The sequence below is a fragment of the Muntiacus reevesi genome, chromosome X (assembly GCF_963930625.1).
Source record: "Muntiacus reevesi chromosome X, mMunRee1.1, whole genome shotgun sequence".
NCBI lineage: Eukaryota > Metazoa > Chordata > Mammalia > Artiodactyla > Cervidae > Muntiacus > Muntiacus reevesi.
In genome coordinates, this window is record NC_089271.1 from 66,409,959 (window position 1) to 66,437,952 (window position 27,994).

Here is a 27,994-nt window from a genome sequence, read left to right on the forward strand (position 1 = left end):
TCTTTTTTTTTTTTCTTTTTCCCTTCTCCTCCTCTATTTTTTATTTTTCTTCTTCTCTTATTTCTTTTAAAGTCCTCTAGTACTCCTCTACTACTCCTTAATTATTCATTTTCAATACACTATAACCTTACAAAGAGGAGAGGAAAAAAGGAAAATAAAAGAAGAGAAGCCTTATTTTTAAACCGAACCTCATATATATTTCTAAAATTTTTGGGGGGGTGTTTTTGTTTTTGTTTTTAATATAGTATTTTTATGAGTCTGACCTATACTCTAGATTTTTAATTTTTGTTCTTCAGTATATGATATAAACTGTAAACATTTAAGAATCCAATATTCAGTTTCCATTTTTATTCAGGAGTGTGGTGATTATTCTCTCCCAATCTTGACTCTCTGTTTTCTACCTCAGAACACCTCTATTTCCTCCTTTCCCCTTCTCTTCCCAATTCAATTCTGTGAATCTTTGCTGGTGTCTGGGCTACGGAGAATACTCTAGGAACAGACGACTGCATAGATCTGTCTCTCTCCTCTTGAGTCCCCCTTTTTCTCCTCCTGCTCATCTCTATTTCCCTCTTCCCTGTCCTCTTCTTCATGTAACTCTGTGAACCTCTCTGGGAGCCCCTAACAGGGGAGAATCTTTTCGCCATTAACCTAGAAGTTTTATTATCAGTGCTGTATAGTTGGAGAAGTCCTGAGACTACAGGAAGAATAAAACTGAAATCCAGAGGCAGGAGATTTAAGCCCAAAACCTGAGAACACCAGAAAACTCCTGACTACATGGAACTTTAAGTAATAAGAGACCGTCCAAAAGCCTTCATACCTACACTGAAACCAACCACCACCCAGGAGCCAACAAGTTTTAGAGCAAGACATATCACACAAATTCCCCAGCAATACAGGAACATAGCCCTGAAAGTCAACATACAGACTGCCCAAAGTCACACCTAACACATAGACCCATCTCAAAACTCATTACTGGGCACACCATTGCTCTTCAAAGAGAAGAAATCAAGTTCCACGCTCCAGATCACTGAAACAAGTTTCCCTAACCAGGAAACCTTGACAAGTCAACCGTCCAACCCCACCCACTGGGTAAAAACTCCACAATAAAAAGAAATCACAGACCTCCAGAATACAGAAAACCCACTCCAGACACAGTAATCTAAACAAGATGAAAAGGCAGAGAAATACCCAACAGGTAAAGGAACATGACAAGTGCCCACCAAGTCAAACAAAAGAGGAGGAGATAGGGAATCTATCTGAAAAAGAATTTAGAATAATGATAATAAAAATGATCCAAAATCTTGAAAACAAAATGGAGTTACAGATAAATAGCCTGGAGACAAAGATTGAAAAGATGCAAGAAATGTTTAATAAAGACCTAGAAGAAATAAAAGAGAGTCAATTAAAAATGAATAATCCAATGAATGAGATCAAAAACACTTTGGAGGGAACCAAGAGTAGAATAACGGAGACAGAAGATAGGATAAGTGAGGTAGAAGATAGAATGGTGGAAATAAATGAAGCAGAGAGGAAAAAAGAAAAAAGGATCAAAAGAAATGAGGACAACCTCAGGGACCTCTGGGACAATGTGAAACGCCCCAACATTCGAATCATAGGAGTCCCAGAAGAAGAAGACAAAAAGAAAGGCCACAAGAAAATACTCGAGGAGATAATAGCTGAAAACTTCCCTAAAATGGGGAAGGAAATAGCCACCCAAGTCCAAGAAACCCAGAGAGTCCCAAACAGGAAAAACCCAAAGCGAAACACTCCAAGACACATAGTAATCAAATTAACAAAGATCAAACACAAAGAACAAATACTAAAAGCAGCAAGGGAGAAACAACAAATAACACCAAAGGGATTCCCATAAGGATAACAGCTGATCTATCAATAGAAACCCTCCAGGCCAGAAGGGAATGGCAGAACTTAATGAAAGTAATGAAACAGAATAATCTACAACCTAGATTACTGTACCCAGCAAGGATCTCATTCAGATATGAAGGAGAATTCAAAAGCTTTACAGACAAGCAAAAGCTGAGAGAATTCAGCACCACCAAACCAGCTCTTCAACAAATGCTAAAAGATCTTCTCTAGACAGGAAATGCAGAAAGGTTGTATAAACGTGAACCCAAAACAACAAAGTAAATGGCAACGGGACCACACCTATCAATAATTACCTTAAATGTAAATGGGTTGAATGCCCCAACCAAAAGACAAAGATTGGCTGAATGGATACAAAAACAAGACCCCTATATATGCTGCCTACAAGAGACCCACCTCAAAACCAGAGACACATACAGACTAAAAGTGAAGGGCTGGAAAAAAATATTTCACGCAAATGGAGACCAAAAGAAAGCAGGAGTCGCAATACTCATATCAGATAAAATAGACTTTCAAATAAAGGATGTGAAGAGAGACAAAGAAGGACACTACATAATGATCAAAGGATCAATCCAAGAAGAAGATATAACAATTATAAACATATATGCACCCAACATAGGAGCACCGCAATATGTACGGCAAACGCTAATGAGTATGAAAGAGGAAATTAATAGCAACACAATAATAGTGGGAGACTTTAACACCCCACTCACAACTATGGATAGATCAACTAAACAGAAAATCAACAAGGAAACACAAACCTTAAATGATACAATGGACCAGCTAGACCTAATTGATATCTATAGGACATTTCACCCCAAAACAATCAATTTCACCTTTTTCTCAAGTGCACACGGAACCTTCTCCAGAATAGATCACATCCTGGGCCATAAATCTGGTCTTGGAAAATTCAGAAAAATTGAAATCATTCCAGTCATCTTTTCTGATCACAGTGCAGTAAGATTAGATCTCAATTCCAGGAAAAAAAATTGTTAAAAATTCAAACATATGGAGGCTAAATAACACGCTTCTGAATAACCAACAAATCATAGAAGAAATCAAAAAAGAAATCAAAATATGTATAGAAATGAATGAAAATGAAAACACAACAACCCAAAACCTATGGGACACTGTAAAAGCAGTGCTAAGGGGAAGGTTCATAGCATTACAGGCTTACATCAAGAAACAAGAAAAAAGCCAAATAAATAACCTAACTCTACACCTAAAGCAGTTAGAGAAGGAAGAAATGAAGAACCCCAGGGTCAGCAGAAGGAAAGAAATCTTAAAAATTAGGGCAGAAATAAATGCAAAAGAAACTAAAGAGACCATAGCAAAAATCAACAAAGCAAAAAGCTGGTTTTTTGAAAAAATAAACAAAATTGACAAACCATTAGCAAGACTCATTAAGAAACAAAGAGAGAAGAACCAAATTAACAAAATAAGAAATGAAAAGGGTGAGATCAAAACAGACAACACTGAAATACAAAGGATCATAAGAGACTACTACCAGCAGCTCTATGCCAGTAAAATGGACAACTTGGATGAAATGGACAAATTCTTAGAAAAGTATAACTTTCCAAAACTGAACCAGGAAGAAATAGAAGATCTTAACAGAACCATCACAAGCAAGGAAATCGAAACTGTAATCAAAAATCTTCCAGGAAACAAAAGCCCAGGACCAGATGGCTTCACAGCTGAATTCTACCAAAAATTTAGAGAAGAGCTAACACCTATCTTACTCAAACTCTTCCAGAAAATTGCAGAAGAAGGTAAGCTTCCAAACTCATTCTATGAGGCCACCATCACCCTAATTCCAAAACCAGACAAAGATGCCACAAAAAAAGAAAACTACAGGCCAATATCACTGATGAACATAGATGCAAAAATCCTTAACAAAATTCTAGCAAACAGAATCCAACAACATATTAAAAAAATCATACACCATGACCAAGTGGGCTTTATCCCAGGAATGCAAGGATTCTTTAATATTCGCAAGTCAATCAATGTAATACACCACATTAACAAATTGAAAGATAAAAACCATATGATTATCTCAATAGATGCAGAGAAAGCCTTTGACAAAATTCAACACCCATTTATGATTAAAACTCTCCAGAAAGCAGGAATAGAGGGAACATACCTCAACATAATAAAAGCTATATATGACAAACCCACAGCAAGCATCACCCTCAATGGTGAAAAATTGAAAGCATTTCCCCTGAAATCAGGAACAAGACAGGGGTGCCCACTCTCACCACTACTATTCAACATAGTCTTGGAAGTTTTGGCCACAGCAATCAGAGCAGAAAAAGAAGTAAAAGGAATCCAGATAGGAAAAGAAGAAGTGAAACTCTCGCTGTTTGCAGATGACATGATCCTCTACATAGCAAACCCTAAAGACTCTACCAGAAAATTACTAGAGCTAATCAACGAATATAGTAAAGTTGCAGGATATAAAATTAATACACAGAAATCCCTTGCATTTCTATACACTAACAATGAGAAAACAGAAAGAGAAATTAAGGAAACAATACCATTCACCATTGCAACAAAAAGAATAAAATACTTAGGAGTATATCTTCCTAAAGAAACAAAAGACCTGTACATAGAAAACTATAAAACACTGATGAAAGAAATCAAAGAGGACACAAACAGATGGAGAAACATACCGTGTTCATGGATTGGAAGAATCAATATTGTCAAAATGGCTATTCTACCCAAAGCAATCTATAGATTCAATGCAATCCCTATCAAGCTACCAACGGTATTTTTCACAGAACTAGAACAAATAATTTCACAATTTGTATGGAAATACAGAAAACCACGAATAGCCAAAGTAATCTTGAGAAAGAAGAATGGAACTGGAGGAATCACCCTCCCTGACTTCAGACTCTACTACAAAGCCACAGTCATCAAGACAGTATGGTACTGGCACAAAGACAGAAATATAGATCAATGGAACAGAATAGAAAGCCCAGAGATAAATCCACGAACCTATGGACACCTTATCTTTGACAAAGGAGGCAAGGATATACAATGGAAAAAAGACAACCTCTTTAACAAGTGGTGCTGGGAAAACTGGTCAACCACTTGTAAAAGAATGAAACTAGAACACTTTCTAACACCATACACAAAAATAAACTCAAAATGGATTAAAGATCTAAATGTAAGACCAGAAACTATAAAACTCCTAGAGGAGAACATAGGCAAAACACTCTCTGACATAAATCTCAGCAGGATCCTCTATGACCCACCTCCCAGAATATTGGAAGTAAAAGCAAAACTAAACAAATGGGACCTAATGAAACTTAAAAGCTTTTGCACTACAAAGGAAACTATAAGTAAGGTGAAAAGACAGCCCTCAGATTGGGAGAAAATAATAGCAAATGAAGAAACAGACAAAGGATTAATCTCAAAAATATACAAGCAACTCCTGAAGCTCAATTCCAGAAAAATAAATGACCCAATCAAAAAATGGGCCAAAGAACTAAACAGACATTTCTCCAAAGAAGACATACAGATGGCTAACAAACACATGAAAAGATGCTCAACATCACTCATTATTAGAGAAATGCAAATCAAAACCACAATGAGGTACCATTACACGCCAGTCAGGATGGCTGCTATCCAAAAGTCTACAAGCAATAAATGCTGGAGAGGGTGTGGAGAAAAGGGAACCCTCTTACACTGTTGGTGGGAATGCAAACTAGTACAGCCACTATGGAAAACAGTGTGGAGATTTCTTAAAAAACTGGAGATAGAACTGCCATATGACCCAGCAATACCACTTCTGGGCATACACACCGAGGAAACCAGATCTGAAAGAGACACGTGCACCCCAATGTTCATCGCAGCACTGTTTATAATAGCCAGGACATGGAAGCAGCCTAGATGCCCATCCGCAGATGAATGGATAAGGAAGCTGTGGTACATATGCACCATGGAATATTACTCAGCCGTTAAAAAGAATTCATTTGAATCAGTTCTAATGAGATGGACGAAACTGGAGCCCATTATACAGAGTGAAGTAAGCCAGAAAGATAAAGAACATTACAGCATACTAACACATATATACGGAATTTAGAAAGATGGTAACGATAACCCTATATGCAAAACAGAAAAAGAAACACAGAAGTACAGAACAGACTTTTGAACTCCGTGTGAGAAGGTGAGGGTGGGATGTTTTGAAAGAACAGCATGTATATTATCTATGGTGAATCAGATCACTAGCCCAGGTGGGATGCATGAGACGAGTGCTCGGGCCTGGTGCACTGGGAGGACCCAGAGGAGTCGGGTGGAGAGGGAGGTGGGAGGGGGGATCGGGATGGGGAATACGTGTAACTCAATGGCTGATTCGTGTCAATGTATGACAAGACCCACTGAAATGTTGTGAAGTGGTCGGCCTCCAACTAATAAAATAAAATTTAAAAAAAATAATAATAATAATATAAGTGTTTGGGTTTATTTCTAGGCTCTCTATTCTGTTCCATTAATCTTTGTGTCTGTTTTTGCACCAATATCATACTGATTACTGTAGCCTTGTAATGTAGTCTGAAATAAATAAGCATGATTCCTCAGCTCTGTTCTTCTTTCTCAAGGTTAATTTGGCTATTTGGGGTCTTTCCCGTTTCCATACAAATTTTTAAATTATTTGTTCTAGTTTTGTGAAAAATACCTTGGCGTGTCAATAGGTATTTTATTGAATCTGTAGATTTCCCTGGGTAGTGTAGTTACTTTAACAATATTAATTTTTACAATCCAAGGACACAATATATCTTTCAATCTGTTTGTATCATCTTTAATTTCTTTCACCAGTGTCTTATAGTTTTCCAAGTACAGGTTTATTCTTAGGTATATTCTTCTTTTTGATGTGATAGTAAATGAGATGGTTTCATTAATTTAAATGAACAGAAAACCTACAGAATGGTAGAAAATATTTGCAAATGATATGTTGACCAATAGGGAGTTAATATCCAATGTATCAAAATAGCTTGTGCAATTCAACATAATAAAAAAACTCAATTAAAAATGCACAGAAGACCTGAATTGACATTTTTCCAAAGAGAACATGCAGAGGGCCAACAAGTATAAGAAAAGATGCTCAATATTGTTAAATCATCAAGGAAATATAAATCCAAAACAATCTTGATAAAGCAGAACAGACCTGGAGGAGTCACATTCCTTGACTTCAGAGTATAGTACAAGGCTAAAGTAATCAATACAGTATGGTAGTGGCACAAAAACAGACACATGGATCAATGGAACAGAATGGAGAACCCAGAAATAAACCCAAACACTTATGGTAAATTCATCTATGACAAAGGAGGCATGACTATACCATGGAGAAAAGATGGTTTCTTCAAGAAGTGGTGCTGGGAAAGCTGGACAACTACATGTTAAAGAATGAAGTTAGAGTATTTTCTGACAACATATACAAAAATAAACTCAAACTGGATTAAAGGTGCAAATGTAAGATCAGAAACCATAAAACTTCTAGAAAAAATAGGCAGAATGCTCTTTGGCATAAATCTCAGCAATATTTTTTTTGGATATGACTTCTAAGGCAATTAAAACAGAAGCAAAAACAAACCAATAGGATCTAATTAAACTTAAAAGCTTTCACACAGCAAAGTAAACTACCAACAAAACAAAAAGACAATCTACTGAATGACAGAAAATATTTGGAAACGATATGACCCATAAGAGGTTAATACACAAAATACACAAACAGCTTATAAAACTCAACATCAAAAAACAAACAACCCATAAAAAATGGGCAGAAGATCTGAATAGACATTTTCCCAGAGAATTACAGATTGCCAACAAGCACAAGGTGCTCAATATGGTTAATCATCAGAGAAATGCAAATCAAAACTACAATGAGGTATCATTTCAGACCTGTCAGAATGGCTTCATAAAAAAGACCACAAGTAACAAATGTTGATGAGGATGTGGAAAAAAGGAAACACTTGTACACTATTTAAGGGAATGTAAATTGGTGCAGCCACTGTGGAAAAGAGTATGAAGATTCCTCAAAAACATAAAAATAGAACTACCATTACCATGACCCAGAAATTCCACTTCTGGGTATATATTTGAAGAAAACAAAAGGCTAATTTGAAAAGATAAATGCACCTCAATGCTCATTGCAGCACTATCTATAATTGCCAAGATATGGAAGCAGCCCATATGTTAATAGATGATTGTATAAAGGTGTATACATACACACACACACACATACATACACAATGAAATATTACTCAGACACAGAAAAGAATATGGATGGAATCACATGGAGAAGCACATGGACAGAATCCCAGACACATCACAGAAGCACATAGACAGAATCCTCTGTCCATGCGGATTCTCCAGGCAAGAATACTGGAGTGGTTGCCATGTCTTCCTCCAGGGGATCTTCCCAACCCAGGGGTTGAACCCAGGTCTCCCGCATTGCAGGAGGATTCTTTACCTTCTGAAGCACTAGGGAAGTTCAAGAATACTGGAGTGGGTAGCCTAACCATTCTCCAGGGGATCTCTCCAATCCAGAAAGCAAACTGGGGTCCCTGCATTGTATATATATATATACATATATATATATATGTATATATATATACATATTTTTTTTAAGAGCTATTTCATGATGACCATTCTGACTGGTGTGAGATAATACCTCATTGTAGTTTTTCTTTTCATTTCAGATGGGGAAACAGTGGAAATAGTGGTTGAATTTATTTTTCTGGGCTCCAAAATCACTGCAGATGGTGATTGCAGCCATGAAATTAAAAGATGCTTACCCCTTGGAAGGAAAGTTATGACCAACCTAGACAGCATATTGAAGAGCGGAGACATTACTTTGCCAACAAAGGTCCGTCTAGTCAAGGCTATGGTTTTTCCAATAGTCATGTATAGATGTGAGAGTTGGACTATAAAGAAAGCTGAGAGCAGAAGAACTGATGCTTTTGAACTGTGGTGTTGGAGAGGACTCTTGAGAGTCCCTTGGACTGCAAGGAGATCCAACCAGTCCATCCTAAAGAAAATCAGTCCTGGGTGTTCATTGGAAGGACTGATGTTGAGGCTTAAACTCCAATACTTTGGCCACCTGATGTGAAGACCTGGCTCATTGGAAAAGACCCTGATGCTGGGAAAGACTGAGGGCAGGAGGAGAAGGGGACAACAGAGGATGAGATGGTTGGATGGCATCATCGACTCGATGGACATGGGTTTGGGTGGGCTCCGGGAGTTGGTGATGGACAGAGAGGCCTGGCGTGCTGCAGTTCATGGGGCCGCAAAGAGTCGGACATGGCTGAGTGACTGAGCTGAACTGAACTGAATAATGAGTGATGTTGAACATCTTTCCATCTATTTATTAGCCATCTGCATGTCTTCTTTGGAGAAATGTCTGTTTAGGTCTTCTACCCATTTTCTGATATGGAGCTATATGAGCTGGTTATATACTTTGGTGGTTAATCTATCATCAAAAAATATACAAACAATAAGTTCTGGAGATGATATGGAGAAAAGGGAACCCTCTTGCATTGTTGGTGGGGATACAAATTGATACAGTCACTATGAAGAGCAATATGGAGATTCCTTTAAAATCTATGACTAAAACTACCGTATGATCCAACAATCCCTCTGCTGGGCATATATCCTGAGGAAACCATAAATGAAAAAGACACATGTACCCCAAAGTTCATCACAGCACTATTTACAATTGCTAGGACATGGAAGTAACCTAGATGTCCATCAACAGATGAATGGATAAAGAAACGGCAGTACATATACACAATGGAATATTACTCAGTCATAAGAAGGACCACATTTGAATCAGTTCTAGTAAGGTAGATGAACCTAGAGCCTATTATGCAGAGTGAAATGAGTCAGAAAGAAAAAAAAAAAAACAAATATCATATATTAACATATATATATATATATAGAATCTAGAAAGATGGTACTGATGAACCTATCTGCAGGGCAGCTATGGAGACACAGACATAGAGAACAGACTTGTGGACACAGGGTGGAAGGAGAGGGTGAGATGAACTGAGAGAGTAGAATTGAAACATATGCATTACCATATGTAAAAATAGATAGATAGTGGAAATTTGCTGTGTGAATCAAGGAGCTCAAATCTGGTGCTCTGTGACAACTAGAGGGATGGGATGGAATGGGAGGTGGTAAGAATTTTTAAGAGGGAGGGGACATACATGGCTATGGCTGATTCATGTTGATATATGGTAGAAACCAACACAATATTGTAAAGCAATTATCCTCCAATTAAAAATAAATGAATTTTTTAAAAGACCTATGTCAAAGAGCAAACTGCCTATGCTATCTTCTAGGACTTCTGTTTTCCAGTCTTATAATTAAGTCTTTAAACCATTTTGAGTTTATTTTTGTATATGGTGTGAGAAATATCCTAAATTTGTTCTTTTATATATAGCTACATAGTTATCCTGTATTAAGAAAAAGTTCTCAATGAACTGGATTACTACAATGGTGTGGTTAGTTACCCAGAGCTAGACGTTCTTGAGTGTGAAGACAAGTGGACCTTAAGAAGCACTGCTGTTAATAAAGCTAGTGGATGCTATGGAATTCCAGCAGAACTATTCAAATCCTTAAAGGATGATGCCATCAGGCTTTGCATTCATTATGTCACCAAATCTGTAAGACCGAGCAGTGGCCACAAGACTGGAAAAGGTAGATCATCATTCCAAAATTCAAGAAGGGTAGTACCAAAGAATGTGCTAATCATCAGACAATTGCACTCATCTCAAGTGCTAATAAGGTCATGCTTAAAATCATGCTTGCTAGGCTTCAGCACTATGTGAACCAAGAATTTCCAGATGTCCAAGCTGGGTTTAGAAAAGGAAGAGGATCTAAAGATCAAACTGCCAACATTTGCTGGATAACAAAGAAAGCAAGGGAATTTCAGAGAAACATCTATCTCTGTTTCATCGACTACACTAAAGGCCTTTGACTGTGCCGATCATAACAAACTGTGGAAAGCTCTTAGAGAGATGGGAATGCCAGAACATCTTAACTGCCTCCTGAGAAACCTGTATGTGGGTCAAGAAGCAACAGTTAGAACCATGTATGGAACAACTGATTGGTTCAAGATCAAGAAAGGAGTATGACAGGGCCCTCTGTTGCCACACCTGTTTATTTAACTTATATGCTGAACACATCATGAAGAATGCCAGGCTGGATGAGTTACAAGCTGGAATCAAGATAGGTAGGAGAAACATCAACAACCTCAGATATTCAGATGATACCACTCTAATGGCAGAAAGGGAAGAGGAACTAAAGAACCTCTTGATGAGGATGAAGGAGGAGAGTGGAAAAGCTGGCTTAAAACTAAACATTAAAAAGAAACAGATCACCAGCCCAGGTTGGATGTATGACACAAGTGCTCGGGCTTGGTGCACTGGGAAGACCCAGAGGGATCGGGTAGAGAGAGAGGTGGGAGGGGGGATCGGGATGGGGAATACATGTAAATCCATGGCTGATTCATGTCAGTGTATGACAAAAACCACTACAATATTGTAAAGTAATTAGCCTCCAACTAATAAAAATAAATGAGAAAAAAAACAAAGAAAAACTAAGATCATGGCATCTGGCCCCATCACTTCATGGCAAAGAGAAGGGGGAAAGGTGGAAGCAGTGAAGATTTCCTCTTCTTGGGCCCTAAAATCACTGTGGATGGTGACTGCAGCCATGAAATCAGAAGATTATTGCTTCTTGGCAGGAAAGCTGTGACAAACTTAGACAGTGTGTTGAAAAGCAGAGACATCACTCTGCCAACAGAAGTCCATATAGTCAAGGCTATGGTCTTCCCAGTGGTCATGTATGCTTGTGAGAGCTGGACCATAAAGAGGGCAGAGTGCCAAAGAATTGATGCCTTCGAACTCTGGTGCTGAAGACTCCAGAAAGTCCCTTGGACAGTAAGGAGGTCAAACCAATCAATTTTAAGGGAGATCAACTCTCAATATTCACTGGAAGGACTGATACTGAAGCTGAAGCTCCAGTATTTTGGTCATCTGATGTGAACAGACAACTCATTGGAAAAGTCCCTGATACTGGGAAAAATTGAGGGCAGAAGAAGAGAGCATCAAAGGATGAGATAGCTGGATGGCATCGCTGATACAATGGACATGAACTTGAACAAACTCCAGAAGATGGTGAGGGACAGGGAGGCTTGGCATGCTGCAGTCCATGGCATTGCAAAGAGTCGGACATGACTGGGCAACTGAACAGTGACAACACACAGTTATCCTAAATACCATTTTTTACTGAACAGACTTTTTTCTGTTGTATATGCTTGCTTTATTTGTTGTTGATTAATTATCATATGTATATGAGTTTATTTCTCTGTTCCATTGATCTATATGTCTGTTTTTGTGCCAATATCATAATGTTTTGATAAATTTAGCTTTATAGCATAGTCTGAATTCAAAGAGGGTGACTCCTCTAGCTTTGTACATTTTTGTCAAAATTGCTTTGACTACTCAGGTTTTTTTGTGGTTCCATATAAGTTTTAGGATTATTTGTTCTGCATCTATGCAATATGCCATGGGTATTTCAATAGATGTTGTATTAAGCCTGTAGATTGCTTTCAATACACATTCTAACAATATTAATTCGTTCAATCTATGAAAAAAGGATATCTTTCCATTTCTTTATGTAATCATCAATTTCTTTCACCAATGTTTCATAGTTTTCAGAGTATAAGTCTTTCACGCTCCTTTGTTGAGTTTACTCCTAGTATTTTATTCTTTTTGATGGGATTTTTGCCACACTGCACAGCATGTGGGATCTCAGTTCCTGACCAGGAATTGAAACTGCAGCCCCTGCATTGGAGGTGCTGAGTCTTAATCACCAGACAACCAGGGAAGTCCCTTGATGACATAATAAATGATATTCTTTCCTTGCTTTCTTTTTTTGATACTCATCCATTATTAGTGTGTAGAGAAGCAACATATTTCTGTATATTAATCTTGTAGCCTACAAATTTAGCAAATTCATTTACTACTCCACTCAGTCCAACTGGTCTAAAGTGTCATTTAATGCCATTGTTTCCTTATTGATTTTCTATGTGGAAGATCTGTCCATTTATATAGGTGAGGTGTTGATGCCCCTAGTATTATTGTATCATTGTCATTTTCTCCCTTTATGTCTGTTAATATTTGCTTTATTTACGTGTTCCTATATTAGGAGCATATAGATTTAGAAATGTCATATTCACTTTTTGTTTTGATTCCTTTATTATTACTTAATGCCCTTCTTTGTCTTTACTTATAAACTCTGTTTTAAAGTATGCTTGGCTGAGTATTGCTAGCTCAGCTTTCTTGTCTTCTATTCACATAAAATATCTTTTTCCATCCCCTCACCTTCAGTCTGTGTATGTGTGTGTTTAGCTCTGAAATGAGTCTCTAGTAAGTAGAATATAGATGGGTCTTGTTTTTTACCCAATCAGCCACCCTATATCTCTTGATGGAAGCATTTAGTCCATTGACATTTAAATTGATTATTGATAGGTTTTTACTTGCTGCCATTTTGTTATTTGTTTTCTGTTGTTTTTGTTCTTCTTTGATCTTCTTTTAGCTTCTTCCTTTGTGATTTAATGATTTTTATCAGTAGTATGCTTGTGACATTTTCTCTCTTATTTTTGTCTCTATTATAGGTTTTTTGTTTGTGGTCACCATGGGGCTCATACACATTAACCTGTAACTACATCTACTTGTTTTAACTGATAGTCCTTTAAGTTTAAACACATTCTTCAAGATCTGTATGTTTTATTCCCCTCCCCTGAGTTTGCATTTTTGATGTTATACTATACATCTTCATGTCTATCCTTTAACTGTTTATTGTAGTTATATTTGATTTAACAATTTTTGTATTTAAATCTTTGTGTTTACTTATTTAAGTGGTTGATCCATAACCTTTACTATATATTGCCTTTATTAGTGGGATTCTTCCTTTTCTGCATATTCTTCTTGTAGTTTTTTCTTTTTCACTTAGAGATTTTTAACACTTCTTGTAGGGTTGGTTTAGTACTGATGAACTCAGTTTTTGCTTGTCTGAGAAGTTCTTCATTTCTCCTTCAATTCTGACTGATAAACTTGCTGGGTAGAGTATCTTAGGTTGTAGGATTTTTCCCTATCAGTGCTCTAAATATAGCATGTCACTCCATTCTGGTCGGCAGAGTTTCTGTAGAAAAATCAATCTATCCCCTTATGGGAATTCCCTTGCATGTGACTTTTATTTTTCTCTTGCTTTCTTAGTCTCTCTTTCTCTTTAACTTTTGCTATTTTATTTGTGATATGTCTTTATGTGCATCTCTTTGGGTTCATCATTTTTGGAACTCTCTGGTCCCGTGCCTAGAAATGTTTCCATTTTAAGCTTTGGGACATTTTCAGCCATCAAATACATTTTATCCCCCTTTCTTTCTTATCTCCTTCTGGGACCCCTATAATGCAAATGTTAGTATGCTTCATGTGTTCCCAAAGTCCCTTAAACTACCCTCATTTTTAAAAATGCTTTTCTTTTTCCTGTTCTGATTGAGTGATTTCCATTACTCTATCTTCCAGATTGCTTATGCATTCTTCTGTAACACATTGTCTATTAATTCCTTCTAGTGTCTTTTTCATTTAAGTTATTGTATTTTCAGTCCTAACTGGGTTTTTTGTTTTTCACATTTTCTAGTTACTTGTTACCTTGTTTAAATTCTCACTGTGTTCATCTAGTCTTTGCTCAGGTAGCATTAGCATTATTATTACTAAAGCTATTCTTATTATTCTAATGCTTTGAACTCTTTACCTGGTAAATTACTTCTCTGTGTCTCATGAGGGCTTTTTTTCTTTTTTTAGTTTTTCTTTTGTTTGGAAGAAATTTTTCTGTCTTCTGATTTTGTTTAATTTTATCTGTTTCTATGAATTTAGATGAAACAGTTAACTATTCTGATCTTAAAGGGGTGTCCTTATGTGGGTGTATCTCTATGCAATCTGTGTGTGCCCAGTGGCTTTTGGTGAGACAGCTGGATCTGAAGTGAGCATAGATCCAATCTTCCTTTTGAATGTGCTGGCAGCTACCACTTCAATGGCAGGTAAGAGTAGAGATGAAAGGGCTAGAGCCAGAGCCAGGTGTGAGTTGGAGCTTTTCCTATGCTCAATCACCACCATTGCCTTATGGGGGGGGCATGGTATTGGGGCCCAAAAAGCTAGAGAAGAAGCCCGGTGGTTTGGGTCCAAGCTAGTTGTACTCCTTCTAAGTGTTCACTCTTCCCCCAACAATGACACTTCCACTCTAGTGGAGATCAGTGTCAAAACAAGAAGGGCTGGTGTGGGTACCTGGTGCAAGTTGGGGTTTATTCTGGGATGACTCCAGCAAGTCAGTCAGAGCCACAGTTCATTTCCAATCTGCTGCCTCCACAAGCTCACCAGCAATGGCTGACCCCACCCTATTCATAGGCAGGGCCATATCTGAGTGAGCTCTGCTTCTTCCAAGCACATCTGCCTCCCCTAGCAAGAGCAATTGCATCCTAGTGAGGAGCAGTGCCTGAGAAAGAGGAACTGGAGTGGGTACCTGGTTCAGGCTGCTGCACATGCTAGGAAGGACCCAGCATGCCAATAAGAGCCCCAGGCTGCTCCCAAGTCTTTGCCTATAGGTGCTCCAGCAATGGCTATCCTCATCCTGTTGAGATGCAGCATTGCATCTAAGCCAGTTCCTGTCCTCTCCATGTGTTCACCCTCCTCAACAAGGGCAGCCTTTGCCCTAGTGGGGAGCTGCACTACAGTAAAAGGGGCTTGATCAGGCACCCAGTGTGAGCTGGGGTGGGCATAGGAGGCCAGGCAGAACCCCAGAGAGTTTTTAATCTGCTTCATCCATCTCGGTGTCAGGAGTAACTGTGTGTGTGTGTTCTACATGCATGAAGTCTTGGTTTCTTACAACACTTCAGTAAGTACCACTGGTTTTCAAACCAGCTAGAGAAACTCATCTTCCTGGTGTTGGATCTCAGGACTGGGTTGCCAAATATATAGTTCAAACATTCACTCCCTGGGGAGGATCTCTGATCACATGATAACCCCTTCCTCTTCTGTGTCCCTTGCTAGGAGCATGACTCTTGACCTAATTGCTTTTCCTGTCTTCCTGCTCAACTCCGTGTGGATCTTACTCTATAGTCTTGATCATAGAACGGTCTTTCTGCCCATCTCCACTTTGTTTTCAGTGAGAGTTGCTCTACCTGTAGATGTATTTTTGATGTATTCACTGGGGTAGGTGAGCTCGATGTCCTCCTACTCTGCCATCTTGATTTCCCCTCTTCCAAACTCTTTTTATGAGGCAAGTATTACCTGATACCAAAGCAAGGAAAGGACACTACAAGAAAATTACAGGCCAATATACCTAAGTGAACGTAAATGCAACGACCCTTAAAATTACTAACAATCCAAATTTGCCAACAAGTCAAAAGGATCACCCAACATGACCATCTGGGATTTATCCCTCAGGTCCACAAATGGTTCAATTGCAATGTCAATTATTGTGATACTACAGTAACAGTATGAAGGTGTAAGAGTTTATGACCTTCTTAATAGATGCAAAAAAAAAAATTTTTCCAAAATTCAGAATACATTTATTATTTTGAAAAACTGTCAACAGATTACTTGTAGAAAGAGTGTAGCTCAACATAACAAATGTCATATATTAGAAATACACAACTAACATCAAACCAAACAATGAATACTGAAAACTTTTCCTCTAAAATCAAGAACAAGATGAGAGTGCCATTTTGTTATTGCTAATTCTGATCAACACAATGTTGAAAGTCCTAGACAGAAATATTAGGCAGATAAAAAATAAAAGGTATATGAACAGGAAAGGAAATTTTTCTGTTTTTAGATTATATGATCTTATATTAAAAAATACCCTAACAACTTCACCAAAAAAACTGTTAGAAGAAATAAATTCAGTAAAGTTATAGAATAAAAATAAACATACAAAAATCAGTTGTGTGACTATACACTGATAACAAACTATCTGAAAAAAATTAAGAAAGCTATCTAATTTACTACAGCATCAAAAAGAGCTTCCCAGGTGGTGTAGTGTTAAAGAACCCACGTGCTAATGCTGGAGACGCAAGAGACACAGACTCTATCCCTGGGTTGGGAAGATCCCCCGAAGTAGGATGTGGCCACCCACTTTAATATTCTTTTTTTCCCACTCCAATATTCTTACCTGGGAAATCCCATGGACAGAGGATCCTGGTGGGCTACAGTTCATGGGGTCATAAATAGATATGACTGAACATGCATGCACTTCCAAAAACAATAAAATACTTGGGAATAAATGTAACCATAGAGGTGAAAATTCTCTATATTGAAAAATAAAAAACACAGATAAAAAAATTAAAGATACAAGTAAAAGGAAATATATTTTGTGTTCATCTATCAGAAGGATTAATTTTGTTAATATGTCAACAATACCCATGATACTCAAATATTTTTCACAGAAATAGCAAAAAACAATCCTTAAATTCATATGGGAATATAAAAGAACCTGAAGAGTCAGAGCAATCTTGAAAAAGAAGAATAAAGTTTCAGCAATTATACTGCCTGATTTCAAAATATATTGCAAAGCTATAATAATCAAAATAGTATGCTATTGGTATAAAAACAGACATATAGAGCAAAGAAACAGGAAAGAGAGAGTCCAGAAAATAAATCTATTCATTTATGGTTCACTGATCTTTGAAAAAGTGCCAAGAACACTCAATGGAAACAGGATAAATTGTATCCTGTTTGAACTGGGATTTCCACATGCAAAAGAATACTTTACATAGAGAACAGTAAAGTCTTCACAGCAAAACTATTAGACCTGATAAATGAATTCAGAAAGGTTGCTTAATTAATATACAGAAGTTTCTTTGATTTCTATACACTAATAATGAAATATCAGAAAAGGAAGTAAAAACACAGTCCCATTTAAAATTGCATCAAAAAGAATAAAATATCTAGGAATAAACCAAAGAGGTGAAACACCTGTACCCTAAAAACTATAAACCACTGATGAAGGAAATTGCAAATGATACAAAAAATGGAAAGATATCCCCTGCTTTTGTATTAAACTAATATTGTTAAAATGGTTATACCACTCAAAGCAATCTACAGACATAATGCAATCACTATTAAAATACTCATGACATTTTTCAAAGAACTAGAACAAATAATTCTAAAACTCATATGGAACCACAAAAGACTGCAATTTTGAGGAAAAAAAAACAAAGCTATGGTAGTCAAAACACTGTGGTACTGGCACAAAAACAGTTACATAGTTCTATGGAACAGAATAGAGCCCAGAAACTGTACCCATAGTCAGTTAATCTATAACAAAGGAGGTTAAGAATATACAATGCAGAATAGACAGTCTCTACAACAAGTGGTGTTGGGAAAGCTGGACAGCAATATGTAAAAGAATGAGATTAGAATATTCCCTCACACCGTGTAAAAAATTAAAATGGTTTAAAGACCTGGATATTAGAACAGAAACCATAAAACTCATAGAAGAGAACATAGGCAGAACACATGTTGACATATATCATATCAATATTTTTTGGATAAGTTTCCTAAGGCAAAAGAAATTAAAAAATAAACAAATGGGACTTAATAAACTTTTTAAAAGTTTTTAAACAGGTAAAAAGCTTTTGCATAGCAAAGAGAATTATTGATAAAACCAAAAGACAACATCTGGAATGAGAGAAAATATTTGTAAATGATGTGACCAACAAGAGGTTAATATCCAAGATACACGAACAATTCATACAACTCATTATCAAAAAAAATCTCAATCCAATCGGAAAATGGGCAGAAGACCTGAGTAATCATTTTTCCAAAGAAGACATACAGATGGTCAACAGGCACAGGAAAAATGCTCAGCATCATTTATCATTAGAGAAATGCAAATTAAGACCACAATGAAGTATCACTTCACACCTGCCAGAATGGTTATTGTCAAAAAAGAACACTAATTACAAATGTTAGTGAGGACTCAGAGAAAGGGGAACCCTTATACACTGCAGATGAGAATGTAAATTTGTGCAGCCACTGTGGAAAACAGTATGCAGGTTTCCCAAAAACCTAAAATTAGAACTGCCATATGACTCAGCAATTCCCCTCCTGGGTATACATATCAAAAAAACACCACTAATTCAAACAGATACTTGCTCCCCAATGTTCACAGCAGCATTTACAATAGCAAAGATATGGAAGCAACATTAGTGGCCATCAACAGATGAATAGATAAAGAAGTACATCTTCTTTACACACACACACACACACAATGGAATACTGCTCAGCCATAAAAAAGAATGAAATTTTGCCATTTGAAATGACATGTATGAACTTGGAGGGTATTATGCTAAGTGAAATAAGTCAGAGAAAGACAAATACTATATGATATCATTTATAGGTGGAATCCAAAAATAAAACAAAATAGTTGAATATACTAAAAAAGAAACATTCAGATATAAGGAACAACTAATGGTTATCAGTGTGGAAAAAGAAGGGAGGAGGGGCAAGATAAGGGTATTGAATTAAGAGGTACAAACTACTATGTATTATATAAGCTACAAGGATATATTGTACAGTATAGGCAACATAGCCAATATTTTATTATAACTATAAATGGAGTGTAACCTTTAAATATTGTGAATCGCTATGTTGTACATTGGATATTTACATAATATTGTAATTCAATAATATCTTAATAATTTAAAAAAGAAAACATAGGGAAGAATCTCTTTGGTGTTAATGATTTTTTGGATTTGACACCAAAAGAACAAACAACAACAATAAAAAATCAACAGATGCGAGCACATTAAACTTAAAAGCTTTACACCACAAAAAAAGAATCAACAAAATGAAAAATACAGAATAAAAAAAATTTGCAAAGCATATATTGAATAAAGGGTTAATATCCAAAATTTATAAAGAACTCACACAACTCAATCTAATTAAAAATAGGCAGAGGAACTACATAGAGATTCTTCCAAAGAATCCAACAGGTATATCCAACAGGCCAGTAGGTCATGAAAGGGTACTCAACATCACTATTCATCAAGGAAATGGCAAATCAAAGTCACAACGCAATATCACCTCACACTTTCAAGAATGGCAATTACCAAGAAGACAGGAGATAAGTGTTGGTGAGCATGTGGAGAAAACGGAATCCTTGTACACTGTTGGTAGGATTGTAAACTGGTTTGGTCTCTATGGAGAACAATATGGAGGTTCAAGAAAAAGCTAAAACTAGTACTACCACATGATTCAACAGTCCCACTTCCGGGTATATATTCAGAGGAAATGGAAACAAGTTATTTAAGAGATATATGCATTCCCATGGTTTTTGTAGTATTATCCAAAATAACCAAAATATGGAAACAGCCTAAGTGTCCATCAGTGGTTCAGTGGATAAAGAAGATCTGGTGTTGTTGCCATTTGTAACAACACAGATGGACCTTGAATACACTTTGCTGAGATCAGTCATACAGAGAAAAACAAACTACTGTATGATAGCTAAATTCTGGGAGATAGTGGAGGACAGAAGAGCCTGGCATGCTACGATCCATGGGGTCACAAAAGAATTGAAAGTAGAATAGTGGTTACCAGAGGTTGGAGTCTGAGAATTGGAGAGATGTTGTTTAAGGGTACATACTTAGAAAGCAGTAAATAAGTAAGTCCTAGAGATATAATATACACTACAGTGATTACAGACAACAAAACTGTGTTATAAATATTAAACTTACTAAGAGAGTAGATCTTAATTGTTCCCATCTTTAGAAGAAATGATAACTATGTGATATGACAGAAGTGTTACCTATCATTACAATGGCAATATTATTGCAATATAAATTCATGAAATCAATATGTTGTACATCTTAAACTTACACAATGTTTTATATAAATGACATATCAATAAAAATTTTAAAACAGTAGAAGAATGGGAAAATATTATGGAAACAGCAACAATAAGAGAGTTGAAGTATCTAAAGTTATAAAAAAAATAACATTTTTACTTGAGATATAAAGGGATATTATATAATTATTAAGGATCAATTTAAAATACAGTCTGAAAATATAGTTACACCTAACAAAGGAGCCCCATACTACATGAAGCAAAAGCTAACAAAAATGAGTAAGAAATGGAAAATTCACCAATAATATTTGGAGACTTCAGTGACCCACTCTAAGAATTGAACAGCAAAATGAGACAAAAAATCAATGAGAATATAGAGGATATTAGAAGGCAAAAGGAGAAGGGTGTGGCAAAGGATGAGATGGTTAGATAGCATCACTGACTCAATGGACATGAATTTGAGAAAACTCTGGGAGATAGTGGAGGACATAGGAGCCTGGTATGCTACAGTCCATAGGGTCACAAAGAGTCAGACACAACTTAGTGACTGAACAACATATAGAAGACATGAAGAGCACTATAATGTACACCTAACTGATGTTTTTAGAATAATCCAACCAACAAAAGCAGAACGTAGATGGAACTTTCTCAAAAGTAAATGATATGACAGGCCATGAAACAAGTCTCAGTAAATTTAAAAGGACTGCTATCACACAATTTTTAGTCTTAAACAACACTGGGAGTAAATCTGAAATCAGCAAGAGACAAAATTTTGGAAATCCTCAAATATATGGAAATGAAACAACACATTTCATAATAACCAATGGGTCAAAGAAAAATCACCAAGGAAAGTAGAAAATATTTTGAGCTAGATGCAAACAAAAACACACAGAGAAAAATTTCTCTGATAGTTAAAGCAGTCCCTAAAAGGAAATTAATAGGAGTAAATATAATGCATATGAAGGCTTGCAAATCAATAATCTACTTTTCTGTCTTAATAAACAGAAGAAAAGAGTAAATTAAACATAAAAAAATTCAAAAAGAAGAAAATAATAAAAATTACTGCATAAATCAATGGAATGGATAATAGAAAAAATAGTTTAAAATCAATGAAATCAGCAGTTGGTTCTGTGAAAAGACAAACAAAATTGAAAAACATGAAAAATGAGAGAGAATATATAAATTACTAAGACATAATGAATGAGGAGAGGACTTTCCTTGTCACCTAGTAGTTAAAACTCCACGCTTCAATTGCAGGGGGTATGGTTCAATCCCTGATGAGGGAACCAATCCTGCATACTGTGTGGCATGGCCAAAAGATTTAAAAAAAATTAATAAAGAAAGAAAAATAAAATAAAAAAATTTTAAAAACAGTAAATGATGAGATATTGCTACTAAACTTACAGAAACTAAAAGGATTAATAAGAGAATGCTATGGACAATTTTAAGCCAACAAATCAGACAACTTATAAGAAACAGATAAATTCCTAGAAACACAAAAAGTACTGAAACTGATTTAAGCAGAAATAGAAAATCTGAATAGATTTTTAACAAAGAGATCGGGTTAGTAACTAAAAACTACCCATTAAGAAAAAAAAAGCCCAGGCCTGGTGAATTCCTTCAAACATTTAAAGAGGAAAAATAACAATTCTTCACATATTTTCCCAGGAAATAAAGGAAAAGGGAAAAAAAATCCCCAAATGATTCTAAAAGGCTATCATTACTGTAATACCAAATCCAGACCAATATCACACGGAAAAAATAGAGCCCAATATCCCTCATGAAGACAGATGCAAAAATTTAAATATTAAGAAATTGAATCAACCCACATATAAAAGTGACTATACACTAAGACCAAGGGGAATTACTCCAGGAATGAAAAGTGGGTTTAAGAACTGAAAATCAGGGAATTCTCTGTTGGTCCAGTGGTCGGGACTCCATGCTTCCACTGCAGGGCACGGATTTAATCCCTAGTCAGAGAACTTAGATCCCACATGCCACGAGAGGCAGCCAAAAAAAAAAACATGACTAGAAATTATATTATGTAATAAAACATATGAGAGAATAATGAACAAAAACTTCATGATCATTTCAATTGACATGGAACAGGCATTTGATAAAAACCCAAGACCCATTCCTGATTTAAAATTTTTTAAAAATTCAGCAATCTAGGAATAGAAGGAAACTTGTTGAACCTAATTAAGGACATTTACGAAAACAAAACAAAACTACAGCTAACATCTACTTAAAAGTGAAAGACTGCTTTGGCTCTGGGATGGCCCTGAGGGATGGGATGGGGAGGTAGGTAGGAGGGGGGGTTCAGGATGGGGGACACATGTACACCCATGGCTGATTCATGTCAATGTATGGCAAATACCACTACAATAATGCAAAGTAATTAGCCCCCAATCAAAATAAATAAATTAATTTTTTTTAAGTGAAAGACTGAGTCATTTTCTCTTGCGATTGGGAACAAGTCAAGAAATTCTGCTCTCAACCATTCAGTTTAATATTTTTTTACTGTAAATTTAAAGCCAGGTAATCAGGCAGGAAAGGGAGGGAAGAAGGGAGCGAGGGAGGAGAGAAAGGAGGAGGAAGAGAAGAAGGAGAAGAAAAGGAACACATAAAACTATGCTTATTTACAGGTTATGCAATTTATATGTAGAAAATCCTAAGGATTTCACATACACAGCTGCTGCTGAGTCACTTCAGTCATGTCCGACTCTGTGCGACCCCATAGATGGCAGCCCACCAGGCTCCCCCATCCCTGGTATTCTCCAGGCAAGAACACTGGAGTGGGTTGCCATTTCCTTCTCCAATGCATGAAAGGGAAAAGTGAAAGTGAAGTCACTCAGTGGTGTCTGACTCTTAGCGACCCCATGGACTGCAGCCTACCAGGCTCCTCCATCCATAGGATTTTCCAGGCAAGAGTACTGGAGTGGGGTGCCATTGCCTTCTCCCTTCACATACACGTAGACACACATACACAGGCTACACAACAATATAAAAACATAAATTGTATTACCATAAACAATGTGCAATTACCATAAACAATGCGCAATTACCATAACAATGTGCAATCCAAAAGGAAATCAGTTGAACAATTCCATTCACAATACTATTAAAAAGGACAAAATCATTTAGTAATAAATTTAACAAAAAAAATTACAAATTTTGTACACTGCAAACTACAAAACATCACTGAAGGAAATTAAGGATCTAAATAAATGAAGAGGTATCCCACCTTCATGGGATCAGAAGCATTAACATTGTTAAGTTGCCAGTATTCCCAAATTCATATGCAGATTCAATGTGATTCATATCAAAATTCCACTTGTTTTTTCTAGAAGAAATTGATGAGATGATCCGAAAATTTTTGTGGAAATGCAAAAGATTTGGGGAGGGCAAAATATTATTGAAAAAGAGCAAATTTGGTGGACTTAACATTTTCCAATTTTAACAAAATTTATAGTACTCAAGATGGTGTGGTACTGGCATGAAGATAGACATATAGATGAACTGAATAGAATTAAGGGTCCAGGAATAAACCCATACATTTATGGTTAACTGATTTTCAACAAAGGTATCAAGGCAAGTCAACAGGAAAAAAAAAAAGTCAGTCTTCAGGAAATGGTGTTGGGACATGCAAAAATATGAATTTAGACCCATGCTACATGCCATACACAAAAATGAACTCAAAATTCATCACAGATAGTTAGAAAAACTTTTAGAAGTAAACAAAGATCACATTTCTTGACAGTGCACTAGGCAAAAATTTCTTAGATATATCATCAAAGGCACAAGTGTTAAAAGAAAAATTGATAAATTGAATTTCATCAAAATTTTAAACTTTTTTAGTTCAAAAGACACCATTAACAACATGAAAAGGCAAACCACAGGCTGGGAGAAAACATTTGTACACCATATATCTGACAAATAATTTCTATCTAGAATAAAGAATGAGTACCTTATAACCCAATAATATGTAAACAAACAACCAAAGTCTCAAGAAGGAAAAAGCTATACACAAATGTTCATAGTAGTTTTACTTACAATATTTAAAATGTGGGGAAACAATAGTTGGTGAATAAGTAAACAAACTGCTGTACAGTCATACTGTGGAATAATACACAGCAATAAAAAGGAATGAACCATTGATGTACTCAATAACCTAGATGATTCTCAGAAGTATAATGAGTGAAAAAGGTCAATGTCCAAAGGTCACACACTGTATGATACAATTTACATAATATTCTTGGAACTATAATAATTAAAGGTGGTAAACAGCTTAATGGTTATGAAAAGGGAGAAGGTGATTATAAAAGGATAACAAGTGGTATCCTTGTGGTGATGTAACTCTTCTGTATCTCGACTATGGTGGTGGTTAAATGAACCTTCATCTGTGATAAAATTGTATAGACTAAATACACACACACATGAGTACATGTATGACTAGAAATCTGAGCAAGATGGTGGATTGTGTCAATGTTAGTTTCATGGTTATGATAGTGTACTATAGTTATGGAAGTTGTTACCATTCAGGGTATTGAGTACAGGATTAAACGGGACTTCTCTGTATTATGTTTTACAATTGTATATGAATCTCCAATTATCTTAAAGTTTATTTTTTAAAATGGACCAAAAACTTTGAATAGATGTTTTATCAAAGAAAGTATAAGAAAGTTCATTTGTAAATGAACAATAAGCACGTGAAAAAATGCTTAACATCATTAGTCATTCAGGAAGTGCAAAGTAAAACTACAATGCAATAGCACTTCACACCCACAAGAATAGCTATAATCGAAAAGACAATAACAAATGTTGGAGAGGATGTGGAGAAAAATGGAATCCTCATACACTGCTGGTGGGAATGCAAACTGAATAAGCAACTTTGGAAATAGTTTGGCAGTTCTCTTAAATTCAAAACAGTCTTACCATATGTCCCAGCAATTCCACCCATAGGTATCCACCCTAGAGAAATCAAAACATATGTTCATACAAGGACTTGTATGTGAATTTTCATGACAGCATTTTCATAATATCCAAAGGTGGAAGCAATCCAAATGTCAACAGTTGGTGAATGGATAAGCCAAGTGTGACATATCCTTACAAAGGCATGCTACTCATCAATTAAAAGGAATGAAGTATTCATACAAGACACAACATGACCAAACCTCAAAAACATTATGCTAAGTGAAAGAAGCTAGACACAAAAGAACATGTATTGTATGGTTCAATTTATTTGAAATGCCCAGAAATCTATACAGAAAAAAGATTAATTATTAAAGATTAATTAATTAATTAAGATTAATTATTAAAGATCAATAATTAATAAAGATTAATTATTTCCTGGGGCTGGGGTAGAGAGTGAGGAATGACTGAAAATGGGACTGTGATTTCTGTTGAATGTGACAGAAAAGTTCTAAAAGTAGTTTGTGGTGATAGCTGCACAACTCTGTGAATTCACTAAAATCACCAAGTCATATGCTTAAATAATTAAATATCTAAATAGAAAAAGAAAGAAAAAGAGGAAGGGAGGAACAAAAGGAGGGAGGGAGGAAGAAAGTTGTTTTTCAAATTTGCAATTGGTTTCAGCTGTTTTAAACCTCCGATCTCTTGCCTCAGGTCCCCTGCCATCAGATGCCACAATTACCCCCATGCCCTGCTTAGCACATTGGACAGAATTTGTGTGCTTTCTTCTCCATCCACTCCTAGCTTTACTATCCTTGATGGCAGCTAAAGTATCATTTGAAAATCATGTTCTTGTGTTTTGCTGAAAAATGTGTTTTTCTCAGCTTGACCAATTCCAAATTCTCCTATAGTTCTGCAAAACAAATTAAGCTTGAAATCATATATGCCTTTTCAGCCCACCATATATGCAGTAAAAACAGATTTGCAGATTTGACTATACTTGTGAGATTCTCAAAGCATAGCGCTTCTCTTAACTGCTTTGTCCTTTTGACATCTGATTGTCAGGGGCTTCTTTGCATCTTGACTATGGAATTTCACTGTTCCTCTCCTTCCCTCCCATATCCCACAGCCTTAATTTCTTCACTTTCACCATAGTTCTAATACCTCATTTATACCTATCACAAGTACACTCCATATAATCCTTTCCCTTCAAATATCACTACCTAGTCTAATCCTGAGTGGTAAAAAGAAGAAACTACCAGTTAAGCAGTCAGCAGCACAATACTTCCTTCTAGAGATTGACTTAGTGGACTTTCATGGATAATATAAGATGTTTGGAATTTTTTTTTAATATAGCCTGTGGGGTTTTTTTTGTTTTTGTTTTGCTTTTTGAAAGAGAACTGGTGCAGAATATTGATCTTAAGTCTAAGGTATTTTCCTCTGATAAATGACATATGACACATTATCAATGCCCAAAATAACAGACATAACAGAAGTCTATTATAAAATTCTTTAACATTCCATCTTTAATTACAATTTCCAGTTAGTAGATAAAGTTCTCTCTGTTATAAAAACCTAGATTTTTTGCTGAGAGTGTTGCAACTTATTTTTAAAGTTCCAAAATAATCAAGTTTTTGAGTACAAGTTTTTTTCCCATTTTAATAACACAAATTCCTTGATAATGATGATGATTTGATCAGTTCCTTTCATAGAACTAATTTCTTCCTCCCTCAGACAGCCTAAATGCTTTGTTTTCACTGCTATACTGTTAATATAATACTCACCCTACATTAAAGTGTGGCTTGGCTATATCTATTTCCTCAGTCCCACCAACTAATTGGGATGCAGCCATCCTGTAGCAGAAAGAGCAGTGAAGCTGATATTAGAATACCTGGATTACAGTATTTGTTTTATTACTTAGTAGCTGTGTTACTTTATTGTCTTAATGATCCTTGGATTATGGCATGAATTTTTGTGCTACTGCCAAATATGAAATAGTTTGAGACATGGTTTGGAAACTCAAAATATGTGATCTCTGTAACGTTTAGCAGATGGAAGGAAGGAGGTGTTTGAAAAAGAAAATCTTAGACAAAAGGTCACCAGAGAGCTTAATACATTACTTAAACTTCCTGAGACTGCTTTGTCATCTATAAAATAATGATGATGATGCCTACCCCCACAGTATTGTTTAACGGTTAATTGAGATATTGTACGTTAGAGTCTAGCCAAATGTCTGGAAAATGGATGATGTTAATCGATGTTTCCCTGGGTTGGAACGCTCTCTTTACTCCCC

General features: G+C 36.1%; 1 protein-coding gene across 1 annotated transcript in view; it reads left to right on the forward strand.

Annotated features, from left to right (window-relative positions):
* Nucleotides 1-27,994, forward strand: part of PIN4 (peptidylprolyl cis/trans isomerase, NIMA-interacting 4) — a 1,195,450-nt gene that overhangs the window by 1,098,267 nt on the left and 69,189 nt on the right. The window lies entirely within an intron of this gene.